Here is a 16,921-nt window from a genome sequence, read left to right as displayed (position 1 = left end):
TCAGAACTCATCCGCATGTGCTTAATCAAATTGCCTGAACATTTACGACACATTATTTTGGTAGGACGTTGCAAAGACGACACTGAAGCTTTTCAGCGACTCTTACAAGAACTGGAAATTGACACTGACAATCGCGGAACGCAAAAACAGAAGCACAACAATTACAGGTCATATCCGTCGCAATTCCGCGATGAAAGAAATAACAACTGGACACGACAAGGCTATTCTCACAACACAAATCGTGACCAAAACAGACACCACCCGTATGACAACCACTGGCAGAGTAATAGTTACAGAGAAAGATCGTATTTCCGTAGTAATGAACATGAGACAGACAATCATAGAAACAGACAATATGGCAACCAGAACTATTATTATCACGGGAGACAGAATAACTTCAGACGCAAGGGTCCACCGCGCAGTGATAATTCAGAGAGAGATTCTCCACCACGTGACCGACAAGAAATTAATTACAGAAATTACCGACATGACGACAGACGATATGATCGTAACGACAGACCTGAATTGCAGCAGAACTGGCGGGATTCAAACAGAGCTGGACCCTCTCGGCAAGGTGAATTTGTAGAAGTTAGGTCTCCTAATCCCAATAACGGCGCGCGCCAACAAAGAGATAGCAGACAATGACTCGCACCGCACGCAGCCGCGTACGCCGGTTGGCTTAGAGAAAAATAACATTAGCTAACCTTGAGAAAAATTCCAGTATTCCTTACCGACGTATACAACATGATAATCGCGTTCAAGTTAACTCTGAGCACTAGTAAGAGTAAAGGATTGTACTACATTTCACATGTAAAACCGTTTATTGAAATATAATCTGCTTTTTAACCTTGTCTTTGCCACAAAACTTTTCACTTCACATTTCTAGTATGCTTTGTCACACTGAGAAACTGTTAACATGCAACAATGTTTTGAAGTTAACTATACAGTCTACAACCTAGGGAACATTTTTAAACAGAAATTACGAATGCATTGTTATAGTGAACAGACGACACAGTGTTGTTATTTGTACATTCTTGCTTGTTAGTTGCACGATTACGTAACGACTATAAGGCTTACATACTTAGAACATATACTGTTAATGAGGTTTTAATGCAACATTTTGGTTCAGTTGAAAAGACATTCTTTATTTGAAGTACTTTCTGTGAGATTAAAGGTGACTTAGCGTTTGGTTTCTTTGATAGCTACACGATTATATCACGACTCTACTAATGTGTGACACAATTTACAATGTGCTTTTGCGGTGTATCTGTTTTATATCTGCACAGTTTTTCTGAATTATTCTGGAAAGTAAAACATGTTTTAGTGGTAACTTTTGTGGTATAGCTACAATTAGACAGCCTTTTCCATAGCACAGCAATACGTTACAGCACAGTACTTTCTTCATCACGGCAATAAGCGTAATAACTAAGATATTTATACGCAAAGCAATTCACTTCGTTTATTACGAGGTAAGTACATTGACTTCAGCAGAACTTTGCTTACAGAGGACGATAACTACGACACTTCCACATAATTATCTTACAACAAGACGCACAGTTTATCGCTACAGTACACGTATTTGAGTGATTAGTTTTGTACTTAAAACATTTATTTTTAAAGATATTTGAAGTACAATGATACAAAGGTTTTCCGTGATACATTTCATTCCACTGCTGTAATCTGTAACACCTGAGGATATAATTACATTAATCCTCAGGGGGGTACACGCTTACTTTGTGTAACATGTGTATGGCAAGCACAAGGAGCCCCAGCTAATATGGTATTTGCTTATACAACTTTACACATCGGTACCATATTTCTCTAACACATAAATTACACAGCTATCTGATCATTTAACTGAGAGAAACAAACATTTATTATACTACATCAGTGACAGATGTTTACGTAATTACACGGTTGGATAACTTCACACTTATGAAATTGTATTTTGTCTGTACTTTGTGAAATGTTCATATTTTTTCGGAACCATTGTGATACTATGAGAGCTTTGAATGACATATTTGGTATGGGATCATGATTTTTAAAGTACGTTTGAGGTAGATGACACTATTGAAATGAGAAGAGAATATTTTTTTATGGTTTTGAAATTATTGCAGAAAGCTATGACGTTTTTGAGATTTGATTGAGGTGTTATGATGTTATTATTACGACGACGATGTGAATTATGCTGCTGAGATATGTTTAAGCTGATGCTGTATGAGCTATTTGATTATGCTACGTATCTGTCATGATGAAATATTGAAGAACTGTGGAAGAATAAGGTAAGGAATAATGAGTAGTGGTTAGGGACTCTGGTTTGTGAAAAAGGATGTTGGAAACCGAGAATCGTACTTTAGGAGTTATGAAGTGTGTGTAAATGCGTGAATGTATTACAATGCTGTCGAAACATTTTTGGACACTCTTATATTTATAGGATTTTATTTTCTACACGTTTGTAACGCAAATTCTCAACCTGTGAAAATATTTTTACATGAGACTGTCACTGTAGCGGACACTGCTGTCGTAAATATTTCGGTAAGAAAGGTAGGTGACCGTGACGTAATGCGTTGCGAGCGGCCAGGTGTGCCAGCCGCTTTTAGAAAAAGTCATTAGTGTGTCTCTTTCAGAGGCACAGGTGGAGAAAAAAGGAGGCCATTAACCTCGCTATTGACATTCCTTTGTAGAAAGCATCGCAAATACGACATGCCCAAACTTGAAAACATATGATTACACTGTGAAGCTCTTAATTTATGATATTTACTGAAATGAAATGATGAGAAACATTTTATATCTATTGTCTTTCTAGCTGGGAGATTGCTCATTTTGTTTAATATCCAGTTTCTATCTGCACTGCAGCATTGGTTAAAATAAAATTCAATAGATGTACTAATATCACTATTTTCTGTCTACAGACCCAGTAAAGAATCATTTTATGATGTACTTTCTTGGAAAAGAGAGCACAAATAGACATTTCCCTTCACAGGAATTGCAAAAATAATTTTTTTTTACGTTTTGGTAACTTATCCGCTAGCGTATGTTCTCGTGATGCATCACTCTAGTGTTAAGATGTGACATAGGTATTAAACATTTTTACTGTAATATTTTTTTCTGCTTCAGCTTTGTCATGTTTAGATATAAATTATTACATTTATTGCTGCTCACTATGCTTACTTACCTTTTTTGTCATTGCTGTTTGTATTAATTGTTTTGTGCCGCTGCATTGCCTCGTCCCTTAGTTAAGCATCTGAGCTCAGTAGATTTAAGTTAGCTTAAGAGGGGGTAGCCTATATAAGAGAATGAGTTGCTATGAATTTGAAGAAATGCACTGAGAGGTTATATGAGAAAAGTACAGAAAGCAGGTATAGATAGGACTTTTTGGAAATAATGAAGAACGAAGGGAGATCTCCGAGAAGTAAGGAAAGTGTTGTTTGCAAAATACTGCAGTAAAACAAACGCTGCCCTTTCCTTTCCTATGTGTTTGTGTACCCTTGTGTATTTATGTTCTTCCTTTCTTTATATGTTTATCTGATAAGACTTATGTTGCATAATATTTCTAGTACTAAGCTACATTCACTATGATGAGGAATACTGTTATCCTCAAATATAATTTGCATTAATAACATGTTATTTACTTTGTAAAAATGTTTACACATTATTTATTCTGTTTTGTTCTAATGCTCATGTGTGAAGTTGATGTTTCAAAAGTTATTCTGATCTTTTATGTATGTACTTATAATTTTTGTAACACCGATGTATTTGCTATTTTGATTCTTTTGTAAAGCCTGTACTACTGCAAATGTTATCTGTATTGTTATGTTCTTTAAAGATGTATTTTGTACCTTTGTTATTGTATTCTTATGTTATACCAGTTCATCAAATTAAGTAACTTGTAAATTACATTTGACTGCACATGGTTCTGTTGGTCATAGTATATGGACAATATGTGAGAAGTAGGGACTGATAGTGTTTGCACGTGTGTTAATAATTCAGCAAGGGACTGGATAACAGCATTGCTGATTCTAAGGACATTTCAAAAACAATTTTTGTGAGTGCACAAGTGGTGGTTATAGACTTGCTATATTATCCGCAAGACTCTTCAGTGGTGATTGTGCGCCTACACAGTCAAACAGATGGCTGCTGGCTATCTCTACAAGGACTACAGTGGGTCTACACCTTTGACGACCCACCAATACCATTATTTCTACAAGGACTGCAGTGGGTCTGCACTTCTGGTGGCCCACCAATACCGTAATCTCTACCAGGACTACAATGGGTCTACTCTGTGACGACCTACCTAACAGTATTCTTTAAAACTTCGACTGACTCTGCTGTGGGTTTGCTCTGTTGTGGCCCATTACCTGTCTGCATGTCAAGAGTCATCACTTTCTTTCGTTGAAAGGACAACACTACTTCTTCAAGACTGCATCGAAATCCACTACTTCCATGTGCATTTTCTTTTACTACTCAGACTTTGAGAAAAACACTGCAATTTTACTTTGATGAATGATCAGGACTGTCTTTATGGACTGTGAGAAAATTTTAGCTTTTGACCAACATTGTATCGATAAGTGTGTGCATTTCATTTCTTTGTCATTGTAATTGTGAAAAAAATTTTCAAATCTGTATTGGCCAGTGCCCAAAACAATTTGTAAATTTTTTTGTGGGGTGCATGGGGGCTATGTAAGTAGGCTGTTTAGGTTTTTTTATTGGTAACGCCGCCGCCACGTAGCGCTCTGTATAAAAATCACTGGCTGTGCCGTGTGCAGTCTGTGGCTGGTTTGCATTGTTCTCTGCCATTGTAGTGTTGAGCAGCGGCAGCTGGATGCTAACAGCGTGTAGCGATGCGCAGTTGGAGGTGAGCCGCCAGCAGTGGTGGACGTGGGGAGAGAGATGGCGGAGTTTTGTAATTTGTAAGACTGGATGTCATGAACTGTCATATATATTTTGACTATTAAGGTAAATACACTGTTTGTTCTCTATTAAAATCTTTCATTTGCTAACTATACCTATCAGTAGTTAGTGCCTTCCGTAGTTTGAATCTTTTATTTAACTGGCAGTAGTGGTGCTCGCTGTATTGCAGTAGTTCGAGTAACGAAGATTTTTTGTGAGGTAAGTGATTTGTGAAAGGTATAGGTTAATGTTAGTCAGCGCCATTCTTTTGTAGGGATTATTGAAAGTCAGATTGCGTTGCGCTAAAAGTATTGTGTGTCAGTTTAAGCACAGTTATGTATAATTGTTCTAAGGGGACGTTTCAAGGTGTCTTTTCTAGTTTAACGTTGAAGTCCCGTTTAGACAATTGCACTAATGCGTATCTAAAACTGTGAGCAAGAATGTGCCACTAGTTCGCGCCACTGTCGACTTATATGACTTACATTTGTCACATACACAGAAACTTCAGTTTGGCATGAAGCGCCGACTTGTAAGAGTCTGTACATGTGGTGAAAACGAAAATATATTCGTGATTCAGTAACAGCGGTGAATGCACCTTCTTGTTTATGCATACTTCTGCTAATTAACAAGTAATAAGCAATAAACACAACAAAAAAGTTTTGCACCACCCCAGTTCCCAGAACTCCTGCAGATAGACGTTGACTGTGGATATTGTGTCATAGACACAGTCCCTTTGACTGCTCATAGATGTCACTAAACCCGCCCAAAGATGTAAACAAATGGTTCAAATGGCTCTAAGCACTATAGGACTTAACATCTGAGCTCATCAGTCCCCTAGACTTAGAACTACTTAAACCTAACTAACCTAAGGACATCACATACATCCATGCCCAAGGCAGGATTCGAACCTGCGACCATAGCAGAAGCGCGGTTCTGGACTGAAGTACCTAGAACCGCTCGGCCACCGAAGATGTAAAGAACTATGCATCAGCAGCGCCTATTAGCTGATCAGTTCCAGTCATTCTACCAATAAGGAGGTACACGGCTCGTGTTGTCTGTAGTTCAACCATGCATAGACGGTCAATACCGCGGTTCGATCGCGTCCACATTGTTACTTTGTGCCAGGAAGGGCTCTCAACAGGGGAAGTGTCCGGGCGTCTAGGAGTGAACCAAAGTGATGTTGTCCGAACATCGAGGAGATACAGAGAGACAGGAACTGGCGATGAAATGCCTCGCTCAGGCCGCCCAAGGGTTACTACTGCAGTAGATGACCGCTACCTACGGATTATGGCTCAGAGGAACCCTGACAGCAGCGCCACCATGTTGAATAATGCTTTACGTGCAGCCACAGAACCTGGGCGCAATAGGCTGCATGATGCGCAACTTCACTCCCGACGTCCATGGCGATGTTCATCTTTGCAGCCATGACACAATGCAATGCGGTACAGATGGGCCCAACAACATGCCTGATGGACCGCTCAGGATTGGGACCACGTTCTCTTCACCGGTGACTGTCGCATATGCCTTCAACCAGACAATCGCCACAGACGTGTTTGAAGGCAACTCGCTCAGGCTGAACGCCTTATACACACTGTCCAGCGAGTGCAGCAAGGTGGAGGTTCCCTGATGTTTTGAGGTGGCATTACGTGGGGCCGACATACGCCGCTGGTGGTAATGGAAGGCGTCGTAATGGCTGTACGGTACGTGAATGCCATCCTCCGACGGACAATGCAACTATATCGGTAGCATATTGGCGAGGCATTCATCTTCATGGACGACAATTCGCGGCCCCATCGCGCACATCTTATGAATGACCTCCTTCGGGATAACAACATCGCTCGACTAGAGTGGTGGCCAGCATGTTCTCTAGACATGAACCATATCGAACAAGCCTGGGATAGATTGAAAAGGGTTGTTTATGGACGAAGTGACCCAGCAACCACTCTGAGGGATCTGCTCGGAATCGGCGTTGAGCAGTGGGACAATCTGGACCAACAGTGACTTCATGAACTCATGGATAGTATGCCATGACGAATACAGGTATATATCAATGCAAGAGGACGTGCTACTGGTTATTAGAGGTACCAGTGTGTAAAGCAATCTGGACCACCACCTCTGAAGGTCTCGCTGTGTGGTGGTACACCATGCAATGTGTGTTTTTCATGAGCAATTAAAAGGGTGAAAATGGTGTTTACACTGATGTCTATTCAAATTTTCTGTACAGGTTCCGGAACTCTCGGAACCGAGGTAACGCAATTTTTTTTTTATATGTGTATTATTCAGTATGCACATCTGAAAAAGTGGGTGATATGGTTGTACAGTTGTTTTCAACTCTTACATTATTCGGATCCAACTATATGTTTTTTGTTTCAGTTTCGTGTACACTTGTTGACTAAAAATTACTGCAATGGATTCCATTATATATTGGGATAGTGGTAAACGTAAGATTTTGATATCAGATGATTTAATGGCGATGGTCTGCCCTTGAGAGAGTGAAGATGGGCTGGAATTCGACGATTCTGACGAAGATCCAACAATAAATGTCCAAGACCTTGATTCTCCATATAGCGATAGTGATCTTGGAACTGATATCCAAACAAAACTTATTTCAAATATATCCAATAGAGCTAAGTGAAATAATCAAGGAAATTCTTTATCTCTTCCGCACATTCGAACTAAACTTCCTATTGCCAATAAAATAAATATAAAAACTTGAAGTTTTATGGAAAAAGCAAAATTAAAATTTTCTTTCCTATCTTGACAAGTTTCCATTCACAGGAAAGGACAAATTACAGCAAACAGTTCTAGAGCTATCTACATCATACAAATCTTTTAAATATTTCCTCTCTGATCAAATTACATCAAGAATTGTGGATGGAACAAATTTATATGCTATTCAATAAAATCCAAACAAGCCATTTGATTGTACGAATTATGACATTTATAATTTTTTTGGCATATGCATCATCAGTGCTATGGCCCCACCAGCTGCCATCTGTGATCTATGGAATGATGTATTTGGAGTTAAGTTCGTAAAACAGAATATGTCACAGAAGTACTTCGAGAGACTGTATAGTGCTTCGCCTTTCAATGACTATCTGCAGTGAACTGACTCCCAAGGACCTGAAAGTGACTAACTACACAAAATAAGGCGAATACTAGACTACTTGTCTTTCAGTACCCTGGTGAACGTCTTACAATTGATGAACAGATGTGTGCCACCAATGCAAAACCCCACATGAAAATGTATATGAAAGATAAACCACCCAAGTGGGGTTACAAACTCTTTATGGCTTACGGTTTGCTCACAAATTTCAAATTTATAGCAGACGGAAAATGATCCTAAATTTCGGGCTGATGACTAACCAGATATCAGAGCTAGTGGAATTCCTGTTATTCGGCTGTCAAGAAAAGTGCCAAGACTCCAGAATTACAAATTATATTTTGACAGATATTATACTTCTCTGGATTTAGCGGTATATCTGTTCAAGAAAGGAATTCAGTGCGTTGGTACAATTAAATGCAATAGAATTCCTAACTGCAAGCTCAGCGGCCAAAAAAATCTCAAAAAGGAATCATTTGGTTATTCAGAGGAATTCACAACAAAACTTGAGTCAGGAGACATTTCTACTCTTTTGTACAAGGGGAACAATGATGTGATTTTCTTCTCCACTGTTGACAGTGAACTTCCAAAATCAGAAGCGAGAAGATTTGGTAGGAAGAAAAAGGAGCAAGTAATTGTGCCTTATCTAGCTGTTGTCTTTTTATACAGTTCTCACATGGGGAACGGTGATTTGCTCGATAGCAATGTACAAAGACAAGACATCAAGCTAAAATCAAAGAGATGGTATCTTCATCTATTTTTTATGTAATTTTTATATCAGTCCTTACGATGCCATGCCGAGTTCCTGCACTAGCTGACACTTCGACTGAAATAATGTTTTTAAAAGCATATATACATGCTCGAAGTGGACCCCATAAGTATGTGTTAGCAGTGATAGAATAACACTTGTCTTCCCACATCCAGAAGCCCCAATAATTAAAGCACATATGTTATTGGGTTGGAGTGACCCTCTTATTCTTCTTCTTCTGTGTATCATGATCATTTCAGGACCAGTTGGTTACTGCGAAGTCTTCAGAAAGAGCATATTTCGTCCACTCAGCCATGTTGATGACTACAGGTTTACATTAGCATGTAGAGGATTTCATAGAGTAAGAAAAACACATATTCCTCTTACACCTTTATACCTTTAGAAATTTTTACCTATGCAGGGATATCCTTAAATACTCTCGCAGTTTGATGACAACATCAGACATGGTTGGTTCACATATATTTCCACATATCGATACACAGCATGCCTCATGCAGTTGAGCAATGATTTCTTCAAACAGATTAAGAGTTTGGTCCACTATTTTTTTTAATTAGCCACATTTTCTTGTAGAATTTGTACACATCTGGTTAAAAACTTAGCCCCCTATCTAGAGCATGCTGAATTGCACAACTGAGATATATTAAGTTTTTAAATGTCTGCTTCTGTAGATGAGTGCCCTCCTTTTCCTTATGAACTTTAATCGTTTCTGGAAAGTTTCCTGAGACACCTATATGGTCGCCTAGTAACACTGGGGGAACTTAACCAGAGTCATTGCACGTGGCTGTAACTTGCATCGAAGTTTCGCAAACTTGAGTCCACTCTTTTAGTGATATTATGATTTTGGTATTACTGTATCGAGGATATTCGAAAACTGGCAGTGAGTATAGCTCGTGATCCGAGATCATTCAAACACTAACACATTTGCTGTCACTGACGTTTCAACTGCAGATAGTGTTATGTACTGAACAGCCAGAACTTTATGACCACCTACCTAATAGCCAGTATGTCTCCTTTGGCACGGATGTCAGCGGCGACACGTCATCGCATGGAAGCAATGAGGCCTTGGTAGGTCGCTGGAGGGAACTAGGAACACATCTGAACACTCAAGTCGCCTAATTACCGTAAATTCTGGCGAGGTGGTGATGAGCTCGAATACCATGTTCGATCACATCCCAGATGTGTTCTACTGGGTTCAGACCTGGTGAGTTGGGCAGGCAGAACATCAATTGGAACTCGCCACTGTGTTCCCTGAACCACTCCATCACACTCCCGCTCTTGTGACATAGCGCATTATCTTGTTGAAAAATGTCACTGCCGTCTGGAAACGTGATCGCCATGAAGGGGTGTACGTGAACTGCAACCAGCGTACGACACTCCTTGGGCGTCATGGTACCTTGCACAAGCTCCACTGGAACCATGGACGTCCATGTGAATGCCCCCAGAGCCGTAGTGGAGCCGCTGCCACCACAGTACAGGTGTCAAGAAACTGTTCCCCTGGGAGACGACGGTTCGCGCCCTCCCATGGGCATGATGACCGAGGTATCGGGATTCATCAAATCATGTAAGGCTTCGCCATTGCACCAATGGCCACTGCCGATCCCACGTGCCCATTTCAGTCGTAGTTGCCTTAGGTACCATTGGCACTTGCATGAGTCGTCGGCTGCAGAGGCCTATCGTTAGGAGTGTTCTTTAGACTGTGTGTTCAGACACACTAATACTCTGCCCAGGATTAAAGTCTGCCGTTAGTTCCGCCACATTTCGCTGAATCTCCTGTTTTACAAGGCTGCCCTGCCAATGACGTCCAACATCTACAGTGAGGGGTGGTTGCCCAAACTTGCGATGTTTGGACATTGTTTCATCTTGGTTTCGCCATATGTTGAAAATACTCACCACAACACTCCTCAAACATCCGACAAATCTTGCAGTTTCTGAAATGTAAATTTTTTGATAGAGTACTAAATAAAACTTACATAAGCTTTTTACTCCCCAAGAACGTGCCTTGGTAGCAAGAGGTTTTAAATACAATTTTATGCCTAGTCTTAATGACCCTAAAGTGGTGGATAATTTTATTGTTGATCTTAAAGTTGGCCTTGAGTCTGTAAAAACTGAAAAATCCCAAAAAACTAGGATTGCCCATGAATGTAGAGCAATTTTAGAAAGAAAGGTCAATTCTGTAAAAACTAATTTCTTACAACAGAGGTAGGGGAGCATTGTCACTAGCATTAACTGTAAATTAAAAAATAATGAGGCTCTTATCACGAAATCCGATAAAGGAAATTCGCGCGTTGTAGCCAATAAAATATATATTGCTAAAACTTTGGCTTTTTTCGAGGAAAATGAGATCTCTGAAATCGAGCAGGATCCTACCCCTACATTTCAAAACGACATTAGGGATATTTTAGGCAAAACTAAACATCTTATGAAAGAATTTCAAAAGGAAACTTTAACTAATATAAACCCTACAGCACCTACGCTTTGAAGTCAATTTAAGGTACACAAAAGTTAACACGCAATTTGTCCGATCGTTAATGGAATAAAGAGTCCACATCATAAATTAGCGAGATTCTTACACAGAAGCCTTCGTTTTTGAAAATAATTATTACTTTAAAAATAGTGTTGAGTTAATAAACAAGCTAAACGCGGTAGATTTCAAAATTATTGAAAATAACATTTGACAACATAAAACTTTAAGTGAGTCGCAACTTTCAGAACTTATATCACTATTGAAGGTTGTACTCGATTATAATTACTTTCAGTTTACTGGCAAAATGTATGAGCAACCATTCGGCTTAGCCATGGATTGCCCGTTAGCTGGTATCTTAGCTGACATCTTTGTGAATGCTTTAGAAGAGAACTTTTTCAAAAAAAATCCTGTTTGGCTAATATGATTTCTTTCTATGCTCATTACGTTGATGACATACTCAGGAGTGACCAAGATCTGCAACTAATGTTTAATGTTTTTTAACAGTTTTCACGAAAGAAATGCAAAACGATGAGAGAGAACTCCGTTTTCTTGATTTAAGCTTAAGTTATTTGACAACACCCTTGGCTTCGACAGTTTCATAAAAATACTTTTTCTGGTAATATTATCCCAGCAGATTCTTGTCATGCACAAATTCACCAAATTGCCTTCTATCACTCTGCAAGTCATCGTGCTGTGAACACACCTTTAGAACAGGATTGTTGAGTAAAAGAAATATCTTTAGTAAAATCCATAGCTGTTAACAATGGTTACGCCCCTACGTTAATTGACCAAATTGTTAGAAAATAACAGCTGTAAAATGTTCAACCTTAGGAGATAACAGGGCGATAAAGAGTAAGGGTAACAACTTTATTTCTATTCCATTTTTGGGGAACGTATCATACGAGATAAGGAGACTTCTACAGAAGAAATACGGTTACACAGTTGCCTTTTCCGTAAACAATACCTTAAAACAAAGAGTGATTCATACTATTGGGGCACGGGAAGAACTTGGCATTAAATCCGGAGTTTACTAAATTACTTGTAATGACTGCCCCAACTATTACAATGGACAGACAGGTAGACTCGTTAAAGTAAGATGTAAAGAACACAAGCTAGGTAAAAATGGGAAAAACGTATACAATTCCACGTTTGTTGAACATCTGTTGCTCTTGCCCCATGTAAACTGAATGACGTAGAATTGCTACACGAAGTGAGTAAGGGTTACAAACTGAACCTGTTCGAGGAATTAGAAATTTTCAAACATCTACCTCAAAAAGATGGATTTATTCTTAACGAACAAGTGCAGCTTGGAAACAAAAAATTTTTGGATAGTTTCAAAGCCCTTCTTGCTCTAACGTAATTTAGTCTGGGCTGACTAGAGGTTAGTTTTCTTGTCTGTTGATGCTGGTGAGATGCTCCTTTCCTGTCTTGTTGGAATTTTACGTATTTTTGAAGATTGTTGTTCGCGGTTTTTGATGTGTATATGTGGTTTAAACGATTCTGTTATTTTTTTATTCATGACGACAGATGGTTTAGATTTACACCATTTTGTTCGTTTTCGGTAGTATGTATCCCAGCTTTTAATTTGAGCGAGATTATGGCGCGTAACACTAGCGTCCTCTCTCGTGGGATAGGGTCCTTAGCGCAAGCTTCACACTAGAACACAGGCTAATTGGTGTTCATATTTTCTGTGTGTGCGAGTGTTTTAAATTGTTCTGATATATTCTATTTACTACGACAGAGGGTTTAAATTAGCACAACCTTTAAAATTTTGATGTGCACGAGTATGTATCCCGGAGTTTTAATGTGCGCGAGTGTCTCGCGCATACCACAAGTGCCCTCTCTCGGTGAAACTGTCTGCCCTAGTGCTTCCACACTCTCTTCACGCTAGTTCACAGGCTAAGTACTGATAATATGCCGTGTTAGCATCGACTATCGCTTTATAATTATGCTTTACAGATGGAGGTGATACTTTAATTTTAACTACTGACTACGCCTTTGGCACGATTGTTGTATGCATCTCCACTGCAGGACGTGATTTTAGTAAGTGTCTAAAAGTTTCTGTGCTTGTAATACTTTGGTAATTTACATGGTTACTTAAGCTATATTTGTTTTTTTTTTTTTATTAATGTTGCTATTTTTTGCTAACGAAAGTGTCTTCCTGTGTATTTTTGCTTCTGATGAAGGCACATTTAGATATACCGAAACCGTGATCAAGGATTTCAGTAAATATTTATTCTGCAACTGGTTGGCTGTTATCATTTTCGGTGAAGTAACTGATATCACTGTTACAAACTGAAATGCTGACACAATTCGTATGCTAACATCATCAAAGGCACTTAGTCATCACTTGAAGGAGCTCCTTTGGAGATGGTCGCGTGTGACGTCATTAACATGTTAACTGAGTCAAAGGTAATATGATGACAGGTAGTTTAGATCAGATTATGTTACATTTTATTTTAAATTAAGCTGAAGGCCAACTCTCTTTGTCGTTCAGCACATCCTAATAGAAAGAGGAATGCCACACAGAATTCCGGTTCCATTTATAAGTAAATTACGTTTACAATACGTTGATTGTACCGGGATCTTTTTCCTGCACGTAAGGACGGAGCCTCGCGGAGTTTTTCACCAGAGTAACTGGTTGCAGCCGCCTCTCCTCTCATTTTTAACATGTTTCTAGGAGACTTAGGAGAACATTTCAACGCCAGTATTAGCAAGCGCTATGTCACTGCGTGCGTTTTTATGAGTTTTCGGATGCTTCTAAAAAGCCCATAGATCCGTTTGGAAAAATCATAGTTGATCCAATATCTCAGTTCATTCAAGATTTAAGAGAACTAATTATGCAACAAAATTACTCTCCACTCGGAGTACTATCATTTGCCGGAAGCCATGTTTCGATGGTCAGTAAATAAAAGACATGTTACCATTTATCCGACTCTCTCTCCATTGTAATTTACTGTTCTGTACAGTTGGACAACATCAGGAATTCTTACGGAACATCTAAACCGTAAATATATCATTAACTGAACTGGCACATATAATCAGTTTTTAGCAGCAAGCTGTGGTATATTTTCCATGTAATGTTTCATTTTAGCTCATAAAAGGAATAAGACTAACCTCGGTTATGTGTGTGTTGATATTCGCGCACACTGATGCACCACCGACAGAAGATACGATAGAAAATCTTAAATGTCATGTAAAACTGTAGCTTAATCTTATTCTCGTTGTCCCTGTTTACGTGAAGCGCTTCTTCTGATAGTTTTATCAGGATGCCAAGTACTGATTACAGGGGACTCCCGGTTTTAGATAAAGGCTACATCGAATGAAGGTTGAAATGGAGCACATAACTTGAACACAGTAGAAACCGCATTATTAACTGACGTTAACAAATAAAGCGATTTTGAGCATCAGTTATGGTGCTTCACTCCCCATCAGAGCATCCTGATTTAGATTTTCCTGAATCACTTAAGTCAGATATCTCCCTCTACATGGCCATTGCTTTCTCCTCTCCCCATCCTGTTCAACCTGAGATTGTTCCTTTTCTCATTTACCTGTTTTTCATGGTCAAGGAATTTTGGATAGGTACTACTGTACGTGGTTCATTGTGTGGGTTCCTGTAGACATGTCCTAGTTCATGAACCACGGGCAACGTATGAGTGGTCAAGTAAGTGGTCCCGACAGTCGGGATAACAGTTACTTTGGCTGGGTATCTCGGACATATTCTGAGTCGTGGTCACCTTTGTGCTCATTCGGCAAAGACTACCAAATCCACCGGTTAGTCCCTCAACCGTTAGGGGTAAAACCCAATGGGACTCGGAGCAAGTAAGGCTAGCAACCTGCTTCCTTGATACTTTAAATATGATGCTGGCAACAAACAGAGCAAAATGCCTCGGACCTTTGGAGGAGACGGAGTCCCACCTCTAACTGACAAATCAGGGACTCCTAAGATACGACTTGGCAAACAAATGGTAATGAGATGGAGAGCTATTAATATCAATGGGGGCTACTCTGGGAAGAAGGTACAGCTGGCATAGGCTGCAAGTAAGATGGGGCTGAACGTTTTAGCTGTTAGTGACATTCGGAAGTGGGAGAATACAGGGTCTACCTGTCAGGAGTCAAAGCAGGAATAGCGCAATGGGGTGTAGGGCTTTACATCAGAAAAGAAATGGAACCCAGCGTAGATTCAATAAGGTATGTAAACGAACGACTGATGTGGATTGATTTGACAGTGCCTAGCAAGAAAATTAGGATTGTGTCAGTATATTCGCATTGTGAAGGAACAGAACAAGATAAGATGGATAGTTTCTATGAGGCACTCAGTGATGTAGTTGTTAGAGTAAAGGATAAGGACAGTGTTCTGCTCATGGGTGATTTTAATGCCAGGATTGGAAATCGAACAGAAGAGTATGAAAAGGTTATGGGTAAATTTGGAGGGGATATGAAGGCCAACAGGAACAGGAAACGACTCTTGGATTTCTCTGCCAGTATGGGCTTAGTAATCACAAACTCCTTTTTTAAACATAAGGACATTGACCGGTATATTTGGGAAGGCAGGGGAACCAGATCTGTCATTGACTTTATAATAACACATCAGGAATTGAGGAAGGCTGTGAGGGACACACGTGTATTCAGGGGATTCTTTGATGACACTGATCATTATTTAATCTGCAGTGAAATTGGGATTGTGAGGCCGAAAGTGAAGGAGGTCAGGTTCAGGTCCATATGTAGGAGGACAAGAGTGGAGAAACTTCAGGATAAGGAAATCAGGCACAAGTACATAACAGCGATCTCAGAAAGGTACCAGTTAGTTGAATGTAGTCAATTTCAGTCATTGGAAAAGGAATGGACAAGTTACAGGGACACAGTACTAGAAGTGGCTAAAGAAGGTTTTGGAACAGTAGTGTGTAAAAGTAGGATGAAGCAAACAGCTTGGTGGAATGACACAGTCAAGGCAGCCTGTAAAAGGAAAAAGAAGGCGTATCAAAAATGGCTACATACTAGAACTCAGGTAGACAGAGAAAGTTCTGTTGAAGAAAGAAACAAAGCCAAACAGATAATTACAGCATCATCCAAGACGAAATCTTGGGAAGACTTTGGAAACAGATTGGAGACCTTGGGTCAAGCTGCTGGAAAACCATTCTGGAGTGTAATTAGCAGTCTTCGAAAGGGAGGTAAGAAGGAAATGACAAGTCTTTTGGACAGGTCAGGAAAACTGCTGGTGAATCCTGTGGATGCCTTGGGCAGATGGAGGGAATATTTTGAAGAGTTGCTCAATGTAGGTGAAAATGTGATTAGTAATGTTTCAGATTTCGAGGTAGAATGGGATAGGAATGATGATGGGAATAGGATCTCATTTGAGGAAGTGGAGAAAATGGTCAATAGATTGCAGTGCAATAAAGCAGCTGGGGTGGATGAAATTAAGTCGGAACTCATCAAATACAGTGGAATGTCAGGTCTTAAATGGCTACAAAGGATAATTGAAATGGCCTGGGAGTCGGGACCGGTTCCATCAGACTGGACAAAAGCAGTAATCACACCGATCTTTAAACATGGAAACAGAAAAGATTGTAACAACTACAGAGGTATCTCTTTAATCAGCGTTGTGGGTAAAATCTTCTCAGGTATTGTTGAAAGGAAAGTGCGAGTATTACTTGAGGACCAATTGGAAGAAAATCAGTGTGGGTTTAGGCCTCTT

General features: G+C 39.6%; 1 long non-coding RNA gene across 1 annotated transcript in view; it reads right to left on the bottom strand.

Annotated features, from left to right (window-relative positions):
• Nucleotides 1-14,406, bottom strand: part of LOC126281731 (uncharacterized) — a 70,080-nt gene extending 55,674 nt beyond the window's left edge. The window contains exon 1 of the long non-coding RNA XR_007551300.1: nucleotides 14,344-14,406. This is a non-coding gene — a long non-coding RNA (uncharacterized LOC126281731). The remainder of the gene's footprint in view (nucleotides 1-14,343) is intronic.
• Between the last annotated feature and the right edge of the window lie 2,515 nt (nucleotides 14,407-16,921).

Source organism: Schistocerca gregaria, chromosome 7 (assembly GCF_023897955.1).
Source record: "Schistocerca gregaria isolate iqSchGreg1 chromosome 7, iqSchGreg1.2, whole genome shotgun sequence".
NCBI classification, from domain to species: Eukaryota; Metazoa; Arthropoda; class Insecta; order Orthoptera; family Acrididae; genus Schistocerca; species Schistocerca gregaria.
This window is presented reverse-complemented; position numbering and strand designations above follow the sequence as displayed.